At 40.8% G+C, this 22,182-nt stretch overlaps 1 protein-coding gene across 6 annotated transcripts in view; it reads left to right on the top strand.

The window, feature by feature from the left end:
- Nucleotides 1-711: 711 nt before the first annotated feature.
- The window catches only part of ZBTB44 (zinc finger and BTB domain containing 44), a 59,188-nt gene continuing 37,717 nt past the window's right edge, over nucleotides 712-22,182 (top strand). For 2 of the 6 annotated variants that reach the window (XM_061406483.1, XM_061406482.1), the window contains exon 1: nucleotides 2,086-2,451. The gene's annotated coding sequence lies outside the window, so the exon portion shown is untranslated. Of the gene's footprint in view, nucleotides 1,181-1,927; nucleotides 2,452-22,182 lie in introns of those variants that run through there. The other 4 variants (XM_061406481.1, XM_061406484.1, XM_061406480.1 and 1 more) reach the window with 4 other exon arrangements.

Here is a 22,182-nt window from a genome sequence, read left to right as displayed (position 1 = left end):
ATTCCATGCACTGTATAGTCCATGGGGTCGCAAAGAATTGGACACGACTGTGCAACTTTCACTTCACTTCATCCAAGCATCTAGCACTGTGCCCTTACGGCCCCACAGCCTTCAGGTAGCCCCACAGTGTGGCCCCACAGATCATTGACTGATCCTCCAGTCCTAGGGTGGGGGTGCAGTGAGAGGATGCTAATTTTCAAACATAAAATCAAAAATAGAAGAGTATAAAAGGGGAGAAGAAATAAGAGAGTAATATATATTTTGTGTTAGGGCTGTCTCCTCAGTCCCCAGGGAAGCAGCAAACACTCCCCTAGTGGTCCTTTATTGATTGTCCTATTAAATGCTCTAGAAGTCGAGGGGATTTGTTTGACAGCTTTATTCCCACCCGATTCTTCTCCAGGTGCTAAGTTGCACACCTACCCTAACACAAGGCCCACCAGGACTTCAGGCTCCTGCCCTTCCTTCAGACTTGCTCTGTTGCTGCTGTTCCTCTAAGGGTAAGCATTTCGCCTTCTTTTCCTTCTGCTTCAAATCTCAGCAGAAAACTTTCTGGGCCTCACTTGCATCTTCCTGACTTTCCTCATCTCTGAAACGGGAATAATAAACACGACGGTGGGAGTAACAGTAAAACTGACCTATTACAATTGTTGTGAGGATTAAACATTACATATACTTGAAAATCTGCTGGAAACCGCAAAAGACTATAAAGTTAGACGTTGTTTTCTGGCTTTTATTTCTAAAGTATATTTCAGTGGTTGGAATGGGTGGGTACCAGGGTGCTGTTCTCTCAGGGAGATTAATGCCAGGCGTCGCCAAGCGTTTCAGAAGAAAACGCCACTCTGCTTCAAAAGGGACGTCAAGCCCACCTTGCACAAAGGCTTTTGGTGGTCTTTCGGTGCAAGAGCTGGGGGCGTGGGAACACCATGTATGCAGATGCGGGGCGCCTCGGGAGTCGCAAGCCGCACCCTCTCCGCCCCCGCGCAGGCCTCCGCTCGCCCGGGGCGCGCTTCTTCCCACAGCCCCGGGCGCCCTTCCTCCCCGGCCGCCTGGGGACGATAAGGCATGGGGTCTCGGGAGCTCTAATCCTGGGCGCGATTCTGCAGGTGACGGAGAACTCTCGAGGCCCCGGCAGAACTGATCACTTCGGGGCGTCCGGAACACGCCCTCGTCGGAAAGTCAGGTTAGTGGAGGTGGAACCCAAGGAGGCTCCAGGTGTGGAAGGAACAGGCCTAGATGGGAAGCGGCTCTAGGTGCCCTCGTGTTGGGGGAACGAGGTGGATCTCGCCATCCATTTCAGAGCTGGACGTCCCGCCAGGCGGCCCAGGGACTTTCTAGAACAACCCCATGCGCCGAGGCCGCAGGGAGTCGGAAGCCGGCCGGGCGCGGGAGCCGGCGGGGCTCGGCGTCCTCACCTGTCTGGGGCCGCCTCTCCGCAGGCCTCAGTTTCCGTGTGTGAGAAATGGGCTGACTACGAGCTCACCCCCTCACCGAGAGAAAGCGGCTGGGGTGTTCCGGCTCAGCGCCTCTACAGAAACCACTCGAGAAAACAGAGTCTGTTTCGGTTTTAGTTCAAAGAAGAAAAAAAAAAAAAAGCAATAGCTGTGAACCTTGCCCAGAAATGCTTGTCAGGTTGAGCGAGAAGCCGGCTAAGCGAACGAGCATAGGAAGGACGAATTGGCCAGGTGGCGGGTAAAGGTAACTCGGCACTTGTGAAGATGCACCGGCCGTATCAGCCCCGGCTGTCTCAGGAGACTGAGTCGCACACGGTTGAAGTAACAGATACCGAGAGCGGCCTCCTCTGCGCTTGCGCAGTACCCGCGTCTCCCCCACCCCGAGCTCGCGCCCCACCCCCGAGCTCGCTCGCGCCCCTCCTACTCGCCCTCCCCTTCCCCAGCCCGGCCGCCCGCGCAGAGCATTGTGGGACACAAACAAAGTGCCCCCAAACAGGCTGGAGTGAGCCGAGCGGCAACGGCGGCGGCGCCGGCCCGCACGCGCGCGGCGGCGGCTCCCTCCCAACCTCCCCCTCCCTCCCCCTCACTCCCCTTCCCCTTCCCCACCCCGCCCCGCCGGGAAAACGCGAGCCGTCGCCGCGCTCCCCAAACCGCTGCCTGCCCTCGGCCAACCGCCCCCAACGGCCGCCCGCGCGTGGCTCGCCGGGCCCCCTCGCTCCTCCCCTCAGGCCCCCGGAGCGCTCCCCTCCCTCTGCCTCGCTCTCTCGCACCTCGCAGGGTTGCCGCCGTTGGGGGCTGCCATGCCCCTGCCGCAGGCTGTCCACGGGCCTAGGCGCGGCGGCCCGAGATAGGGTCCCCTCCGCCTCCCGGGGGAGGAGAGAGGCAGCGGGCCGCGCGCTCCGCCCCCTCCCCCCGGGCCGCCGCCACCTCGCCGCCTCAGCCTGGCGGGGAGGAGGAGGAGGAGCAGCAGGCCTCCGGCCTCCGGCACCGCCGCCCGCAGGTAACCGGGAAGGGAGGGCAAGGCCGGCCCTTCCTCGCCGCCCGCGCCCTCGGGCGGCCCCCCATCTGGGTGCTGGGCGGAAGGGAACGCCGGGTCTCATCACCCCCATCCGCCCCGGGAGACACCCCGCAGGTTCCCCTCAAAGGCGTCTAAGCCTTCAGGGAGGAGATTGGCCCTGCGCCCCGCCGTCTGGGAGATTTTACCCCGATCTCCCAGGGCGCCCCTCGACCGCGCGCGCGTGTGCTCAGCACCCTGACCCCGAGGAGGCGGGGTGCTAGCGTCTCACCTGGTCGAGCCGAGACACACAGCTCCCCCCCTCTCCCCCGCTTCTTTTTCTTTCGTATTGGAAAGAAAGGGGTGGCATTTATTTAAAAAACGAAAACCTTTTTTCTTCCCTACCTGGGGCACAGTCTGCGTCTAGTCGTTTTCTGCTGGCCTAACCAGAAAAGGGTTACCTGCGAGTGAAATGATGAGTACGTTAGAAGGAAACGGCATGCTTGTTAGTGGTTTGAAGCTTAACCAGAATTTAGAATAAAGCCTAATAATGGTGTGCCTTATTGGAACTTAATTATGGAAATGAAGGCCAAAGCTTACATTTTTTTCGGCATGTAAGTGAATTATAGATTTTGGTCAAGAAGACATTCTAACTTCCACTTATTTTCTTACTGTTTTATTCGGATAGAGGCTAATACCAAAAGCAGACTTCACAATTTGAGAGCTACTAATAGTTTGGATAGGTAGATTTTTTTTTTGTCTGGAGAGTTTCAGTTGGAATTACTGCATTTAAAAAAATACTGTGTATATCTTCATTTATACAGTCAGTTGCTCCCATTACTTCCCTTTGACTGCCAATGGATATTTAATTTTACCTGATGTAGTTTCCTAATCATAGAATGTGGCAATAATGAAGGGAATGTTTTGTTATTATATGTTTTGTTATTGTTAGTCTTATATTTTACAGTGTTTGCATTAATTATGAGAACCTTTTCCATATCTGATCTGATTTGCAGAACAACCTAATGACTTAGATGATATTGAGTTTTACAGGTGAGAGAAACTTAAGTAATGTTAAGTAACTTGCTTTAGGCCACACAACTAGTGATAAAGGTGAGATTTATACCCAGATATGTTTCCAGTGTAGGTGTCTTTTCTACTGTACCTTCAGTACAGGTACACCTTTTTTTTTTAACACTTATTTATGAAAAATAATCAGTCTCTTTGAAATTGAGGAAAAATTTCAATGAATATCCCAGTACCTAAGTTCTGTGATTGACATTTCTGCCATGTTGTTCCCTCCCTTTCTGTGTGTAATCACTTGAAAGTAAATTGCAAACACCATGACACTCCAATATTTCCTCCTGCGGTTATACTGACCCCAGTATCGTTATCAACACTTTTCTAAATTAGCAATCCATATGCAAATATCTGGGGTCTCTTTGGGAAATCAACCCCCACCCCACCCCCCAGCTGTATTCAGTTAAGATTCACACATTGTATTTGTTAATTATGCCTTGGATCCTTTTTTTAGAAGACCAGTACCCATCTCCTTTCATTCTGTCAGTGAACCAAACCACTTGCTTTATAAGAATGCTCCCACTTTGGGGACTTGTCCATTTCCTGATGGTGTCATTTAATGTAATCCTCTGTCCTAATTTTCCTGTTACTGGAAGTTAGGTCTAAAGAAAAGCTAGATTAGTTTAAGGAAAACTTTTATTTGGCAAGAATATTTCATAGATGATGCTATGTACCTATGTACTTTTATGTTACATCATGCTACAGTATTTAGGATACTAAATGTGACCACTTGCTCAAAGTGGTAACTACCAGATTTACTGTAACGGTTTGGTTTGCCTGTTTGTGATTTGTATATGATCTTGGGGTAATATCTTGACCCCAAGCAAACAACCTGTTTCTGGGTACCTTTTGCTCTGTGATAGCACCCATTGATGACTGTTGCTTCAATCAGTTATTTTATTGGAGATTTTCTGTCAAGATTTCTTTCATTAACTAGGAGTGAACTGAACTTTCTCCTAAAAATGTTAATGTCCTCCCTTTAGTTATCAATATTCAGGGTAAAGAGTTCGGGAGTTAGTCACCCCCCATTGCATAATGGTGGCAAATCAGATTTTTTTTCTTCTTTTTTGTGGGAATACTATGGACTGATGAGTTTTGATTTTTTTTTTTTTTAATATAACCGTTACAGTCGTTTTTCTTTTTGATGATCAAACTGTCCCAAATTTGGGCAGTAAAACCCTTTCATGTTGGCTCCTGTGTCTTTTTAATGCTTCTGCTCACCATTAGTCTTGGAACACTCTCTGGTGCAGAATATCCCAGGCTCGCCTTGTTACTTTCCTTGTCCCAGATCTGGAATGGGCTTTTCATCCAAGAAGTCTTGACTCTTTTTAGTGAGAAATGTTGTATAGAAACCAGGATCTAACTGTTTGGCATATTCATACTGCTGGAGTGTCACTGGGTCTAGGCCCTTTGAGAAGGGAGAACAAAAAATGGTGTTTTGCTTGTTTGTTTAAGCAAATTCATAGGGATATATCCAATTCAGATTTAACATAGCAGGTTTTTCTTTTCTTTGTCTTTTGTCTTAAAAATCGTAGTTCCTAATAAAATGAACATTCTTGCCGTATCCTACTATATATACTTAAAATCATTTCAATATTTTACCAATATCACTACTAGCAGTAAACTTCTGAGTAAAGTTTTAAGATTTCTTTGCGTTTATTCTTGTCGTTAGAATATATTGCATGAAGGCTGTGTAATCAGAGTACTTACTGTGTTCAGAAGTCACTTGAAGTACTTTCTCTGGTTATGCTGCCAATTTGATATGGTTCACTGGTTCCATTTTTTATTTTATGGTTTACTTTTTTTTTTTCCCCAAAAGAAATAACTTTTTATTGCAGTATAGTTGATTTGAAACTTGTTAGTTTCAGGTATACAGCAAAGTGATTCACATATATATATTCTTTTCAAATTCTTTTCCTTTATAGGTTATTACAAGATATTGAATATAGTTTCCTGTACCATACAGTGGGTCCTTGTTGTTTATTTTATATCTAGTAGTGTGTATCTGTTAATCCTAAACCCCTAATTTCCTCCCCGCTTTGGTAGCCGTAAGTTTTGTTTTTGTGAGTCTGTTTCTGTTTTGTAAATAAGTTCATTTATATCACTTTTTTAAGATTCCACATATAAGTGATGTATGGTATTTGTCTTTCTCTGTCTTACTTCCCTTAGTATGATAATCTCTAGGTTCGTGGCATTATTTTAGTTTTTTAAGGAACCTCCATACTGTTCTCCATAGTGCCTGTACTAGTTTACCTTCCCGGCAACAGTATAGAAGGATTCCCTTTTTAAATTTTATTTTTGAGTATATAAATTATATGTGCTTAGTCGCTCAGTCATGTCTGACACTTTGTGACCCCATGGACTATAGCCCGCCAGGGGGGCTTGTCCATGGGGATTTTCTAGGCAAGAATACTGGTGTGGGTTGCCATGCCCTCCTCCAGGGGATCTTCCCAACCCAGGGGTTGAACCCAGGTCCCTCAATGCAGGCAGATTCTTTACCATCTGAGCCACTAGGGAAGCCCAAGAATACTGGAATGGGTAGCCTATCCCTTCTCCAGAGGATCTTCCCGACCCAGTTATTAAACAGGGGTCTCCTGCATTGCAGGCAGATTCTTTGCCAGCTGAGCTACCAGGGAAGGCCATGTAAACTATATACAAGGTTCAGAAGTCAAATATTTTAAAAGTATTTTTAAAGAGGCCTTACCCGAGTTAGTTTTAAAATGTAGTGTTATTTAACTCTGTCATACCTTTTAATATCTAATAGATTCATACATCTTCACTGTAAGAGGATTAACAGTGGACAGAGTGTGTTACTTAACGTGAAGTGATATTGGAGTACATTTATATTTTGCAGTTACATTCCAATTTCTCTGGCAAAGAGAAAGCACTAGACTAATCTTTAGAGGTGAGCAGAGAAGTAGATTTCAGGCTTATTTTTGCAAGCTTTACTTTGAAAAATCACTTTATTGATGGGTCAGTTCTTCATTTTTTTCTTTTGGCCATGTGGCCTGTGGGATCTTAGTTCCCCAACCAGGTATTGAACCTGGGCCCTGGCAGCAAAAGCCTGGAATCCTAACCACTAGGCCACCAGGGAATTCTGAAAATCATGTCTTCAAAGAGGCAGACAGTTGATACAGTTTTATAAATCCATTTACTTATATGTAACACAACAGAACTGACATACATATGCTATCTGCAGATATAAAAGGTATTTGGATGTGTGATCAGTGAAGATAGTACTTTTTTTTGATTGGGCAAAATGTGATAGAATCTATAATTATGCCTTCAAATGAAGATTTAAGAAGGAGCAGTCAATGGTTGTCTGAAGTGAGAATACAATTACAGAGTTTATCAGCTGCCTATCACCCAGGAAAAGATGAGTGCACGGTGTGGTTCCCTCTGTACACCACCACTGCTTTTGTTAACAGAGCAAACATTCTTCCTCAGGGAACGGAGTGGGGAAATGAACAATGCTTATGCATTGGGCCCATTTGCCTTTATCCTGTCTTTAATCTTGGTAAAATATACTGCCGAAGATTATTAGGAAACATAAAGTGATGAAAAAGTGCCACAAACAGTAGCATAGGTGTATATTCTCACACATAGCAGCTGGAAACTGTTTTGGTAGACTGAGTGGGCTCATACAGTTATGAGAATTGCCAGCATTTGTTGAGCCTTTCAAAAAGGTATCACCATGCTAAATATTTCATACATCATCTCATTCAGATCCTACTTTAACCCTTTGTTATTGCCACTTGTATCTTTGCAAATAAGTAAAGTGATATCCAGGCGTCAAACTAAAGTCTGTCTTTGGTGTTGCACTTAACACATTACTGCATCTCACAATTAAATGTGTCATAAAATTGGATATATTTTCATTCAGCATGAATCACAAGAAATACATGACTGACATTAGTCCTACCGCAGCACTGAAGATTGCATATGAAATTTTCCATAATAAAATGTTGGAGGTTTTAAACTTTGAGGAAGTCTTTTTAGCCTTATAAAGGATAGAATTCTCTTGTTACTGAAAATGGGGAAGCATCAGAGATTATTGTAAAGGGATTTCTATTGAATATATGTGTGTGTATATATATAAATACATATCCCCCCCCCCACCGTGGTTTCCTGGCATTTTGTAGACTACAAGTGAGCATATCTCTATATATGCTATAATGGGATGTCTTAATGTATGCAACCACCACATTCATGATTGAAACAGTTCTTCTTGTATCTTGACTGATTTCTTGAAATTTATCTCCTATTAAACTGAAAGCCACTTTCGTTTTTTCCTTTGTTCTTTATATCAGAAATACTTCACTCCATAATGAGCTGGAAATCTCTGGATTTTTAGTCATGGCATCTAAAAATAGTGATTGTTTATGTGCCTTTAAAAAGATAAAGATACATTAAATTTATATTACACTCCTGCTTGATGGGCACTTTCTTCACTAACATTATTATTAGTGCCAAAGGTGACTTCAGCCAGCACATTTTTACATAACTGATTCTGGAGTAAATCACTGACTTACATCATTGTGGTCCTTCGCATTGATAATTCTGTCTTGCTGCTGCTGCTAATTTGCTTCAATCGTGTGCGACTCTGTGCGACCCCATAGATGGCAGCCCACCACGCTCCCCTGTCCCTGGGATTCTCCAGGCAAGACTACTGGAGTGGGTTGCCATTTCCTTCTCCCATGCATGTGTGCTAAGTCGCTTCAGTCGTGTCTGACTCTGTGACCCTATGGACAGCAGCCCACCAGGCTCTTCTGTCCACAGGATTCTCTAGGCAGGAATACTGGAGTGGGTTGCCATTTCCTTCTCCAAATTCTATAGAGTGAAAATTGATGACTGAAACTAATGTCTCAGTTTTCTAGGAGAACATCATTTCTGTTTCCATATTGAGTATTCTTCCATTTTAGTAATGTATACCTTTAAAAAAAACCTTAAAATTACAAATGTTTGATACCCCAGTTTCAATATTCTATACTGTTATCTGTCTATAGGTATTAAATGGTGTATGTAGGTTTTTTTTTTTTTAATGTTGACATGATTTGGTTTTAACAGTTTTTGATGCAGTCAGCTTACAAACAACTTGAGGTTACATATAACCAAGAGTTTGAATCTTTGGAATCAAGATTTTGTGGAACTACTACCCTCTGGCTTCTGAAACAATGTAATTCTTTGTAAAAATGATTTTCCCTTGATTCACATCTTAACCTAAGTATCTGATTATCACCTACTGTTAGCAAGCAAGCTTGTTCAGAACTTTGTTGTTTTTTAGTTGATGAGTCGTGTTCAGAGCCTTTGTAGCTCCTTGGACTATAGCTCCATGGGCTATATAGCACACCAGCCTCTTCTTTCCATGGTGATTTTTCAGGCAAGAATACTGAAGTGGGTTGCCATTTCATTCTCCAGGGTATCTTCTTGGATCAGGGATTGAACCTGTGTCTCCTGCACTGGCAGGTGGATTCATACTACTGAGCTACCAGGTTAGCCCCTATTTGGAACTATCCTCTATTAAATGTGGCATGTTTAGTTTTGTAGGCTGGATAATTTCATTAGGCTCATGAGTGGGAGGATTATTCCAACTATTTTGGGGAAGGGGCAGAGAGTTCCAAGAACTGGGCCACTGCCCACTTTTGGGGCTTTATAGTCGGCCTTGGAACTATCTTGGGGGCTTCCCAAGTAGCTCAAATGGTAAAGGAACTGACTGCAGTGCCAGAGATCTAGGTTCAATCCCTGAGTCAGGAAGATCCCCTAGGGAATGGCATGGCAACCCACTCCAGTATTCTTGCCTGGAAAATCCCATGGACAGAGGAGCCTGGCAGACTACAGTCCGTGGGGCCGCAAATAGTTAGACACAACTAAGCAACTAACACACACAGACACACACACTTGGAACTATCTTGGCGCCTGTGGATGTTTAATTTAGCGTGCTGATTGTTATAGTGAGTGAGGCTTAGTGTCTAGTGGAAGTAGACTTGTCTGCCACCTTGGACCTACTTGCTTTATGTCATGTCCTCGGGCTATGTCGTTCTTTTAAAGGCTGTGCCCTGCCACCTTCCCTCCTGTTTCACATTTGGAGTGCTTCCTAGGCGGGAAGTGAGCTACTTTAGGGTAAGTCACTCTGGTGTATACAGCTGGCCTCAATTTGAGCTTTCTCTCAAGTCAATTTGTCTTGCATTTGATTGGCATACCCTGTTGAAGAGAGGAATTGTTAGACTGCCTGATTTGGGAACCGGTTCGTTTGCTTTTCCAGAGCTAGGCTTGCCCATTTGTTTGAAGGCCTCCATTTGGGAGTGGAAGTGGAATTTTAGACCACACCTCTTCTGCTTTTCTGTGTTACCGTAGCTTAGTTGTTGTTTATGTTTTTGTGTATGTCACTTTGGGATAAGCTACATATGGTCCTTTTTTTCTGGGCTGCATTTCGTCTGATTATTTCTTTGTGGGGCAATGTGTTTGTTGTTTGTATGTGTGTTAGTACCTGCGTTGGCCAGTTAAGACATCTTTGGTGAATAACAGGTCTGGGATGTGACAATACCAACTTTCTTATTGCTTAGGTTTCGCCTGTGGTGGTCCATTGGTTAGGATTTTCCCTTTTGAACTATCCTTGGTCATTCGTTCAGCTTTATCTCTGATGGGACATTGGTTGGGATTCTCCCCTTTTCGGTGCTAGGGAACTGTGACACTGAGAGAACAGTTTGAATTGCTGTTTGCTTGTTAATTGGTGACACCAGCCGTGAATAATTAAGTGTAGATGATCAGAGTTTTTACTTCATCTTACAGTCCCCCGGGGTTATTTGCAAAACTTAAGAGATCTGTAGCTGTGCTTTGTAAGTGAAAGAAAATGTATCAGTCAATACTCCCTGAGATCTGGAAGGCAAAGGCCCCTAATAGATTGACTATTTTGTCAAAGTGTGTCTTTCGCAGTTGCTTTTATCTTGAGGGTATGTGTGTGTATGTGAATGAGTGTCTTGGTACCTGAATCCAAATCTCTTTTTCTCATTTTGCTGAAAGAAGACTTGTGAATGTGAGTGGATGGTATGTATTACTGTATTTGTTCAAACTGGCTTGTTAGTGTAATATCCTCAAGGTTCATCCATATCATAGCATATATCAGAATTTTCTCCCTTTTTAAGGCTAAATAATATTCCATTATATATATATATACCACATTTTGTTTATCTATTTATCTGTTGATAGATATGGGCTATAGTGAATAATGCTCCTGTGAACATTCATGTTACAAGTATACGATCATGTCTCTGCTTCCAGTTCTTTGGCGTATATACCCAGAAGTAGAATTGCTGTATCACATGGTAATTCTGTGTCTAATTTCTTTGAGTAACAGCCATAGTATTTTACATAGTGTCTATACTTACATTCCCACCAACAGTGCACAAGGGCTCTTTATCCACATCCTAGGCAACACTTATCTTCTGTTACTTTGTCTTTTATAGTAGTCATGTTAATGAATGTGAGATGGCAAAGTGTGTGGGGATAGGTCATTGATTTCTAGACCGTCTTCTCTTTGTGTACATTTAAAGCTATAAATTTTACTCTAAGCACTACTTTAGCTGCATTCTACAAATGTTGATAATGTTGTATTTTCATTATTACTCAGTTAGAAATACTTTCCAGGGATTTCCATGTCAAGTCCAGTGGTTAAGACACTGTACTTCCAAGGCTAGGGCCATGGGTTTGGTCCTTGGTTGGGAAATTAAGATCCCACATGCTCTGTGGCAAAATAAAAAAAAAAAAGAGAGACAAAACAAAGCTTTCTAATTTCCTTTGTTGATTCCTTCATTACTATGGGTTATTTAGAAGTGTGTTATTTAAAATACCTGGAATTTTCTTGATAGCTCAATGATTTCTAATTTTTTAATTTGTGATTAGAGAACACACTCTGGGTGCATTCATTCATTGTAAAATTTATTAAGATTTGTTTTATGGTCCAATTGGTGAACATACCTTGTTGCACTTGAAATGTGTACCAATGATTTTGTGTCACTGGTAATACTTTTTGTCATGAAGTATACTTTGTCTCATGTTCAGTTCAGTTCAGTTCACTCGCTCAGTCGTGTCTGACCCTTTGTGACCCCATGAATCGCAGCACGCCAGGCCTCCCTGTCCATCACCAACTCCCGGAGTTCACTCAGACTCACGTCCATCGAGTCAGTGATGCCATCCAGCCATCTCATGCTCTGTCGTCCCCTTCTCCTCCTGCCCCCAATCTCTCCCAGCATCAGAGTCTTTTCCAGTGAGTCAACTCTTCGCATGAGGTGGCCAAAGTACTGGAGTCTCAGCTTTAGCATCATTCCTTCCAAAGAAATCCCAGGGCTGATCTCCTTCACAATAGGGATAGCCAGTTCTTGCCTTCCAGTACTTACAGTTTGCATGGTATATCTTCTAACATACCTCTTTGGTTTTTTATTTAAAGTAGATTTCTTATATAAAGTGCATGTAGTTGGGCTTGCTTTTTCAGTCCTGTGATAGTGATAGTGAAAGTGAAAGTTGCTCAGGCGTGTCTGAGTCTTTGCGACCCCATGGACTATACAGTCCATGAAATTCTCCAGGCCAGAATACTGGAGTGGGTAGCCTATCCCTTCTCCAGGGGATCTTCCCAACCCAGGAATTGAACCAGGGTCTCCTGCATTGCAGGCAGATTCTTTACCAACTGAGCTGTCAGGGAAGCCTAGTCTCTCTTCTTTTTAGTTGAAATGTCTGTTAGTCCATTAAAATTTAATGTAGCTATATTTTACAGTATTTCGAAAAACAGACACATATTTGTCTGCTCCCGCTGCTCTAGCAAAAGTACCACAACCCGGATGGCTTAAAGAGAAAATTTTGTCTCAGCTCTGGAAGTTAGAAGTCTGAAATCTTGGTGTTGGCAGGGTTGGTTCCTCTTAAGGGAAGGAACTTTACAAGAGAAGGAGCTCTTCTTGGCCTCTCTCCTTGCTTTTGCTTGTGGCAGCATAATTTCAGTCTTAACATGGCCTCTGTCTTTGAATTTTACTTTATATAAGTACATCCTAACTACCTCAGTTTAGTTTGATTACTTTTGTAAAAAGCCTGTTTCCAAATAAGGTAACATACTCAGGTACTGGGGATTAGGATTTCAACATATCTTTTAGGGGATACGCTTCATAAGACAGCAGTGCAAAAGTGTTTTAGGTAAAGTCACTAGTGTACATATTTTAAAGCACGCAGAGTAGGACTTGGTATGAACACTTAAAAACTCTTTAGGGAAATACAGAGCTCTTTAAATGCTAATTGACTATAAAAGTGACTTAAATTTGACTTGCTTATTAAGGATCCAAGAGACTGAAATAAGATATACCCTTTCTTCAGGCTTTCTTTTTTAGTAAAAAATGATTTGATGTTAATTGCTAGTATTCCTTAAGTACTGTGGTTGAATTCTTATAAATGGCAACTTCTAAGTTGGGGACAAGGGACTGAATCTGTGTTTTTTAGTCAGATCTTTCTTCAAATCCTGGTTTTATTACTTCTATTTCCTCCTTTTAACTGGATCTTAAAAATTCTTTCCTGAAAATTGTGACCACGGTGAGATAAAGACACTTGGTGGGAGTTATTCAGTGTATATTAATGTATTTTCCCTGGATGTAGAAATTAATAATAAGCACAATTCTGGTTACCAGCAATGAGAGGAGTTTCTAATAATGTTACTGGTTTTATTGATTTATTGCTTTAACTCCAGGTAAATCTCATTCTTTTTCTCAGAGTGCTGAACTAGAAAACTTAACTCATGGAATAAAATAATTAAAAATTTTACTTGATTAAAAAGTGGCTAGTTATAAAAGTTAAAATGACCTTTTTTTATAACTCAGATACAGTAATTCATTTGGAATTATTTGTAAAAAATAAAGACTTAAGGAAGACCTTTGAGGGTTAAACTGTTGTCAGATAAAGATCACATGCACTTTTATTAGTGTTCATGCTCTCAAATATGAGTACTCATATGAAAAAGTTTAGTACTCCATTCAGAAAAAAAGGTGTGATTCCTTTCATGGAAAAATACAGATACTTGTTTTTGGTTAGATTGACAACATAGTGACAGTTTTTCTTAGAACAAAATTTAAAGTATGAGGCACTGTAGCATTTGTCCAAAACACTTGATTCTAAAGGAAATGATAGTGAAAAACATTTTTTAACAATAACTTTCTGGAGAAGGAAGTTGGTAAGTTGTAATTTTCACTACTTCACTCATATTTCTATGTAATTTGAGCATGAACTTTCTTCTTTCATCCTTGCTTAAACCATGTATATTGACAAGTTTTCTATAAAATATTTGTATTTTAATTTTATATAAAATTATAATTTTATACTTTAAAATATTTGTATGTTAAACTCCTTAAAATATATATTTTAGGTATTTTGTCTGAAGCTTTATTTTGCTGTCATTTATAATTGTACTTTTATTAATAATATGAGTGAACATAAAAGAATGTGCTTATTCCAAAAGTAAGCACCATAAATCACATTTATTCAACTTTTTAAAAAATGCCCCCTGTCTGTGTTAGGAAGTTAAAGAATATACACAGGCTCAACGTTTTCCCGCAAGTAGCATATGGATCCGTAGGAAAGCAAGATCTGTAGGCACTAATTGACTACCTGTGATACATAAAATGCTAGTTAAAAGAACAGTGATCTTTTTGTGGCCATAAAGAAATGCCCAGTTGAGAACCACTGCACTATGATACGCAATGTTATTGATAAGAGTGTAGCACATGTTAATGGTGTAGACAGAAATGATTAAGAAAATGCTGGTATGTTTACATGAAGACTGCACAAATAGTCATAGCAACTTTATTTGTAATGGCCCCAAACTGGGAACAACTCAGAGTTTGTTCTCTGTTAGGTGACAACCAGACGGTGGTAATTGCACACAATGGAATACTATTCAGCAGAAAACAAGAAGTAACAAAAATTCTGGAGCCTAACAACATAGATGAATCTCAAAATAATTATATCCAGTGAAAGAAGCTAGATGATTCTATATATATTAAAATTCTAGAAAATGCAGCTAATCTAAAATGAAAAGCAAATTAGCAGTGGAGGTGAGAGGCTGGTGGGAGAGATTGTGAAGAGGCACAAAGAAAATTACAGGAGTCGTGGAAGTGTACCTTATCTTGATATTCTGACATCTGTGTGAAAACTGACCTGATTGTGTTGCAGGGCCCCTTCCAGGGCCCAAAAGTGGTCTCTTGTCTAACACTTGGAAATGAATTGTCCGAGGAGACACATGTGCTGACAAAGCAGAGATTTACTGGGAAGGGGCACCCAGGCGGAGAGCAGTAGGGTTCGTTCTGACTCAGGATTCTTCCTGGTGGTGCACCCATTGCTCAGCCAAGATGGATACCACTGAGAATTATCCTTGGAGGTGGTTAGACACATGGTGTCTCCTTTTGACCTTTGCTGAACTCTTCTGGTTGGTGGTGACTTACTAGTTACTTTCTAGGACTAGGACCTCTTGTCATAAAATAACTCACACAAATGGTTACTATGGCGCCTGGCCAGGGTGAGCGGTTTCAGTCTGTGTGCTTCCTCTAACAATTGTACACTTCAAATATGTTTAGTTTTACATCACTTATACTGCAAACATTTATAAAATGATTTTTAAAGAACATGGGTATCATTGATTCCAAATATATACTGGAATTTTCCTTGGAGAGATAGGACATATATCTCATAAACCTAAATCGGTGTGGTGTCACATGCCAGATCATTGGTCAAGACAGAAAATGCTATAGGAGTTCAGGGGAGGAAAGGCAGCATAGTTTAATAGTAAAATGAGGAGAGGATTAAAGTCAGAGTGTCTGATTTTTAGGCCCTGTTAGGCCACTTATTTTCTCTGATCTTTGTTTTCCTTGATCTTTGAAGAATTTCCTCATCTACTTCAGAAGATTGCTTAATTTTTTTATTTAGCTGCGCCAGGTCTTAGTTGCAGCATGTGGGATCTTTTATTTGCAGCATGCAGATCCTTAGCTTTGGCATGTAGCATCAATTCTCTGACCAGGGACCAAACCCAGGCCCTTGGAGCTTGGAATCTTAGCTGCTGGACTATCAGGGAAGTCCTTCATCAGATTTTTTTAAGATCCAAAGAAAATATGTTTTAAAACACAGTATAATCTGAAAAGTGGCATGCAAGTGGCAGGTATTGCTGATATCCAGAGTAGAAGAAAGAACATAGTAGAGTAGTATTTGACTTGTTGAGAAAAATGAGGGAATTCCAAAATGAGACCAGAGATGGAAAGTGGAGATAATGTGTAGTATGTTCAGCTACTGCTGCTGCTGCTAAGTCGCTTCAGTTGTGTCCTACTCTGTGCGACCCCATAGACGGCAGGCCACCGGGCTCCCCCGTCCCTGGGATTCTCCAGGCAAGAACACTGGAGTGGGTTGCCATTTCCTTCTCCAATGCATGAAAGTGAAAAGTGAAAGTGAAGTCGCTCAGTCGTGTCTGACTCCTAGTGACCCCATGGACTGCAGCCTACCAGGCTCCTCCGTCCATGGTATTTTCCAGGCAAGGTATGTTCAGAGAATGGTTCAAAAATCAGTTTGGAGCAAAGAAAAACATCTAAAACCATAGCAGAGTAGAGAGAATATGAGGTATTAATGAGAAATAGTAGCATCAGGATGTCAATTGCTGTTTACTAGCCTTATGACCTTGGATAAGTCATTAATTCTCTGAGCTTCGATTTCCTCACCAATATAATGAATGGTGAGATAATAGTTCACCTTAGAATACCTAAACAGACATTTCTCCAAAGAAGACTTAGACACAGCTAATAAACACATGAAAAGATGCTTAACATCACTCATTATTAGAGAAATGCAAATCAAAGCTATCATGGTATCACCTTACACCAGTCAGAATGGCCATCATTGAAAAGTCTACAACAGTAAATGCTGGAGAGGGTGGGAATCCTCTTGCACTGTTGGTGGGAATGTAAATTGATACAACCACTATGAAAAACAGTATGGAGATTCCTTAAGAAACTAGGAATATGACCCAACAGTTGCACTTCTGAGCATATACACTGAGGAAATCATAATCGAAAAAGACACACATACCTCGCTGTTCATTGCAGCACTATTTACAATAGCTAGGAAATGGAAGTAATTTAGATATCCATCAGCAGATGAATGGATAAAAAAGCTGTGGTACATATGTACAATGGAATATTACTCAGCCATAAAAAGGATTGCATTTGAGTCAGTTCTTATGAGTTGGATGAACCTGGAACCTATTATACAGAGTAAAGTAAGTCAGAAAGAGAAAAATATCACATATTAACATATATATGGAATCTAGAAAGATGGTACTGATGAACCTATTTGCAGGGCAGCAGTGGAGATGCCAACGGAGAAAACAGACTTGAAGACACAGTGGCGGAAAGAGAGGGTAGGGCGATTTGAAAGAATAGCGTTGAAACATACACATTACCATATGTAAAATAGATAGCTAGTGAGAATTTGCCGTATGATGCAGGGATCTCAGACCTGGTGCTCTGTGACAGCCTAAAGGAGTGGGAGGGAAGTGGGAGGTTCAAGAGGGAGAGGACAAATGTATACCTGGGGCTGCTTCATGTTGGCGTATGGCTGAAACCAACACATTATTGTAAAGCAGTTATCCTCCAATTAAAAATAAACTAATAAAAGTCTGCCTTATCTCAAGTATTTTACATATTGAAGTCAATTGATATCAAACGATATAAATGCAGAGGCTAAGAAGAATTCAGTGCTGTTAAGAGTTGTTCTGGGTGATAGCTAAAGCATGAAGTAATTGCTGGACTAAAATGATTGGATTTTAAACAATTTGAACAGTGGTGAAGGATTAACTCAACATCCTGAGACTAAAGGCAGGAGAACAATCAGGATGTTTAAGTAGCCCAGGGCAGTGGGCAAAACAGAAAGGATTGATTTGATATAGGCCTTAGTGACCAAGTCTGTGTTTGGAGGAAAAGTGAAGGACAGAAGTTGTATTAGTTTTTTGCGGCTCTTGTAATAAATTATCACAACCTGGATGGCTTTAAACAGCAAACTTATCCTTTCACAATTCTGGAGTCTAGAAATTCATAATTGGTATCATTGGATTGAAATCAAGATATTGGCAGGTACCGTCTTTCTCCAAAGACTCTGGTCAAGGTGGGAAATCCATTCCTTGCCTCTTCTAGTCTCTGATGACTGTATGCATTCCATGACTTGCAGCCTCATAACTCCAATTTATCCTTGTCTTCCCCATCACCTTCTCTGATATCGGTGTCATATCTTCTAACTTCTCTCTTAGAAGGATGCTAAAGATTGTACCTAGGGGCCACTTGGATATCCAGAGATGTCTCCCTATGTTGGGATACTTCATTCCACCTGCAAAGTCCTCCATAAGAACCGTTTGCAAATTCCAGGGATTAAGACATGGACATATCTGAGGGAGTGACTTTTTTTACACTACTGTAGAAGTCAAAGATGACGCCCAGGTTTTTTGCTTTTTGGAATGATTGTATCTTGGGCCAGAGAATTTGAAAAAGAAGAGTACATTTGGAGAAGTGATGATTAATTCTTTTGGACCTGTTGAAGTACCTATGGGAGATCTCTATGTGGATATTTATTTTGTGGATCAGAAAACTTTTAATGGAATGAGTTAAAACACTGTTTCAAAACAAAACAAATTCTAAAGTAAGGCAGCTTCAGAGTTAATTACTCTGCAATTCAGTGACATCATCAAGAGCCTCAGTTCTCAACTTTTTGCTTTGCCATCCTTAAGTTAACTCTTATTGTGGTTCCGAGGTGACCTGCCACAATTCCTAAGCCTTAAGTCCAGACATGAAAACACCTAACTGAATTTTGTGTGCCTTTTTTTTTTTTTTTAATCACCCTAACCCCTGAAGCTCTGGAGCAAGCTCTATTCCTTTTAGCCAGATAAACATTTTAATGTTTTCTTGGTTATCTTTTACCTAAATAGACCTATTATGTCTATGTTGCAGTTGGAACTTACGATTATCTTATGTGACAAATGGATTTTACTGCTCTTTGATGTGCGAATTTGAATACACAAACCATGTCTGTGGCCTGGCTCAGAAAAGCAGCCTGTTCACCTTGTTGAGCCTTTTCTTTTTTTTTTTTTCCCGCCCCCCCTCCCGAGCCTTTTCTATTATTAGGTTCTTGTCTAAAAATTTCTAACCATCTCCTGATTTAACATTAAATGTTAAGGCATTTAAAAACATTTATAATTTTTCTGAATTTGCCTATGAAGGAGGGAGTAGCTAAGGAAAAATTTCCAGATTTTTAGAGGAGATGAATCAAAAATAAGTATTAGATTTTAAGCTCTGGGTGAATGGTTAATTAAAAGCATCTATCATTAGCAGTTAGAAATCCTATAGTGGAGTGTCAGCTGAGAAGAATTTGAGTTGTTTCAGGCAGTGAATTTGAAAGATAGCAGACATATCCAGATGGAATTGTCTAGCATTCTCACTGATCATACAGAGGAGCCTGGTGGGCTACATACAGTCCATAGGGTCACAAAGAGTCGGACACAACTATGACTGAGCCCACATGCACTAGCTCATCATAAGAGGCCCAGAATTGGAGTTCAGGAAGGGTGCTGGGGTTAGAGATTTGAGACAAATTGAGCCAAAGGTGATAGAGACCTGTCAACAGAGATTCATCACTCAGTGCTGTATGGCATTCTTCTGTGTATGCTGTGTGCTAGGCACTGGGCACTTCCCGTGTACTTGTTTTATCTTGCTTGACTCCTGCCACATTTAACTAGTTTAAGGGCATCCAGTAAGTTCAGTGATACAGACATTATTAAGATCCAAGTTTGTAGAGGAAAATAAATACTATATGATACTGCTTATATGTGGAATCTTAAAAAAAAAACAAAAACTAATGACTATAACATAAAAGAAGCAGACTCACAGATCCAGAGAACAGATTAGTGATTACCAATTGGGGTGGGTAATACAAAGGTGCGGTGAGTCAGAGGTACAGCTGTTGACTATAAGACAGACTCAAGTATGTGTTCTACAACATGGGGTATATAGCCAATATTTTGTAATAACTATAAATGGAAAGTGACCTTTAAAATTGTATAAAAATAAAGCAGTTTTTTAATTTTAAAAAAATTCCCTGGAGGTCCAGCGGTTAGGATTCTGAGCTTCTTACTGCAGGAGGCATAGATTCAGTTCCTGGACCCCTGGTCAGGAAGCTAAGATCCCACAAGCCATTTAACACAGCCAAAAAAAAAAAAAGAGGACATCGAAGCAGACTCACAGACATAGAGAACAAGCTTATGGTTACCAAAGGAGAGGGATGGAGGGACAAATTAGAAATTTGAGATTGTAACAGATACAAACTACTATACATAAAACACATAAGCAACAAGGATTTGCTGTATATAAAGCAGGGAATTGTGCCCAAAACCTTGTAATAACCTACAATGGAATATAATCTGCAAAAAAAAAAACACCCTGAATCACTGTCCTCTACCCTTGAAACTAATACAGTATTGTAAATTAACTATTCTTGAATAATAAACAGATTAGAAAACAGTAATAACCACAAATATCCAGATTTGTCTGAAGTACAAAGCAATGCTCTTCCTACTATATAAACTATTTCTGCTGCTGCTGCTAAGTCGCTTCAGTTGTGTCCAACTCTGTGCGATCCCATAGACGGCCTCCCACCACGCTCCCCCATCCCTGGGATTCTCCAGGCAAGAACACTGGAGTGGGTTGCCATTTCCTTCTCCAGTGCATGAAAGTGAAAAGTGAAAGTGAAGTCGCTCAGTTGTGTCCAATTCTTAGCGACCCCATGGACTGCAGCCTACCAGGCTCCTCTGTCCATGGGATTTTCCAGGCAGGAGTACTGGAGTGGGGTGCCATTGCCTTCTCCAAACTATTTCTAGGCAACATTAATTTCTAGGCAACATTAATTTATTAATTGATACTGAATTGAGTATAGTAAAATAAAGAATGCTTAGTTATACATGAGGTGGAGAAGTCTGTTATTGGACTTGGGCAATGTGAAAAGACTTTACTTAATTAATGCATTATACTGTGTCAAAAGACTTAATGTATTTATCCTTATAGCAGTTTATCATTCAGAGGGACATGGATACCAGGAGTATCTATCTTTACATATATCTAGAATTTAAAACCTTAATAGCAATTGAGGAGTTATGATGTATGATATATTTTGCTCATTGGGGAGATGTGAGATGATAGTTTCTAAGAAAATTCAAATTAAGACGTGTTTTTTAAAAGAGCTTATTGTATATTTCTGTACAGATTGAAGAGTTGTAACTATAAACATATTTTTGGGGGGCAGTCAGATAATCATAATAGGCTAATGTTTGGTATTTTCACAGTCGCCTTTTCCTCTTTAGGTTATTTTGCAGCAAAGACTAAACAGCTTTTAAAATTCTGGTCCAACAGCAGTTTCTTTATTTCAAACATCATTTTGTTACAGAATTTGCCTAACTAAATCTTTGACAATTTAAAAAGGTATTTAATGAGTCCTAATGAAGCGACTTAGCAGCAGCAGCAGCAGCAACCTTTTCCTATCCCAAGCTGTTTCCAATTGTTCCTATATGGAAACAGTTATTCTTATACTATTATGAAATCAATGGAAAGAGTACTTGTTGTAATTTAGGAGTACTGGTTGCAGGTCCTATTTACCTGTGATTTTTGTATAAAACAGTAGACTCCAAGAATCAAGTATCTGAGGCTCCACTCCTGTCTTCCGTTGAGTTGTGACTGGTTAACCTTTCTGGGCGTTTTAGCATAGTATTTATATTTAGCACCTGATAATGTTTGTTGAACTAAACTTTTTAAACCATAATCTTCTTTCAGCTTTAAAATTCAAGTTCCTTCATTCTATTTTCTGAGAGTTTTTCCCCCATTGAGGGGGAAAATTTGCCTCTTTTTGACCTATTCCTCCATTATCTCTTTAAGCTCTAAGATAATGATCAAGCCATGAAAAGTAATATCTGTAGAGTAAGAGAATGAAAACTATCAGTTCCAGAGACATAGCTCACAGTCCGGCATACAGTTCCTCTGGAAACACTTAATATAGTATTGACTGTATAAAAGTGTAATGTTTTTCCATAGTTGTCTGTATCTTCAAATACTGTTGATGGCCAGAGTTCCTGTTCTTGACCAGTTTGAGTTAGGAGTCTTCAAAGGACTGGGTCTTATCAGAGGTTTTTGTTTTTGTTTTTAATTGGAGGCTAATTACTTTACAATAATTATGTAAATGTAAGCAAAGGAGAAAAGGAAAGGTATATGCATCTGAATGCAGAGTTCCAAAGAACAGCAAGAAGAGATAAGAAAGCCTTCCTCAGCGATCAATGCAAAGAAATAGAGGAAAACAACAGAATGGGAAAAACTAGAAATCTCTTCAAGAAAATTAGAGATACCAAGGGAACATTTCATGCAAAGATGGGCTCGATAAAGGACAGAAATGGTATAGACCTAACAGAAGCAGAAGATATTAAGAAGAGGTGGCAAGAATACACAGAAGAACTGTACAAAAAAGATCTTCATGACCCAGATAATCACGATAGTGTGATCACTGACCTAGAGCCAGACATCCTGGAATGTGAAGTCAAGGGGGCCTTAGAAAGCATCACTACGA

The sequence above is a fragment of the Bos javanicus genome, chromosome 29, assembly GCF_032452875.1.
Source record: "Bos javanicus breed banteng chromosome 29, ARS-OSU_banteng_1.0, whole genome shotgun sequence".
Taxonomy (NCBI): domain Eukaryota; kingdom Metazoa; phylum Chordata; class Mammalia; order Artiodactyla; family Bovidae; genus Bos; species Bos javanicus.
This window is presented reverse-complemented; position numbering and strand designations above follow the sequence as displayed.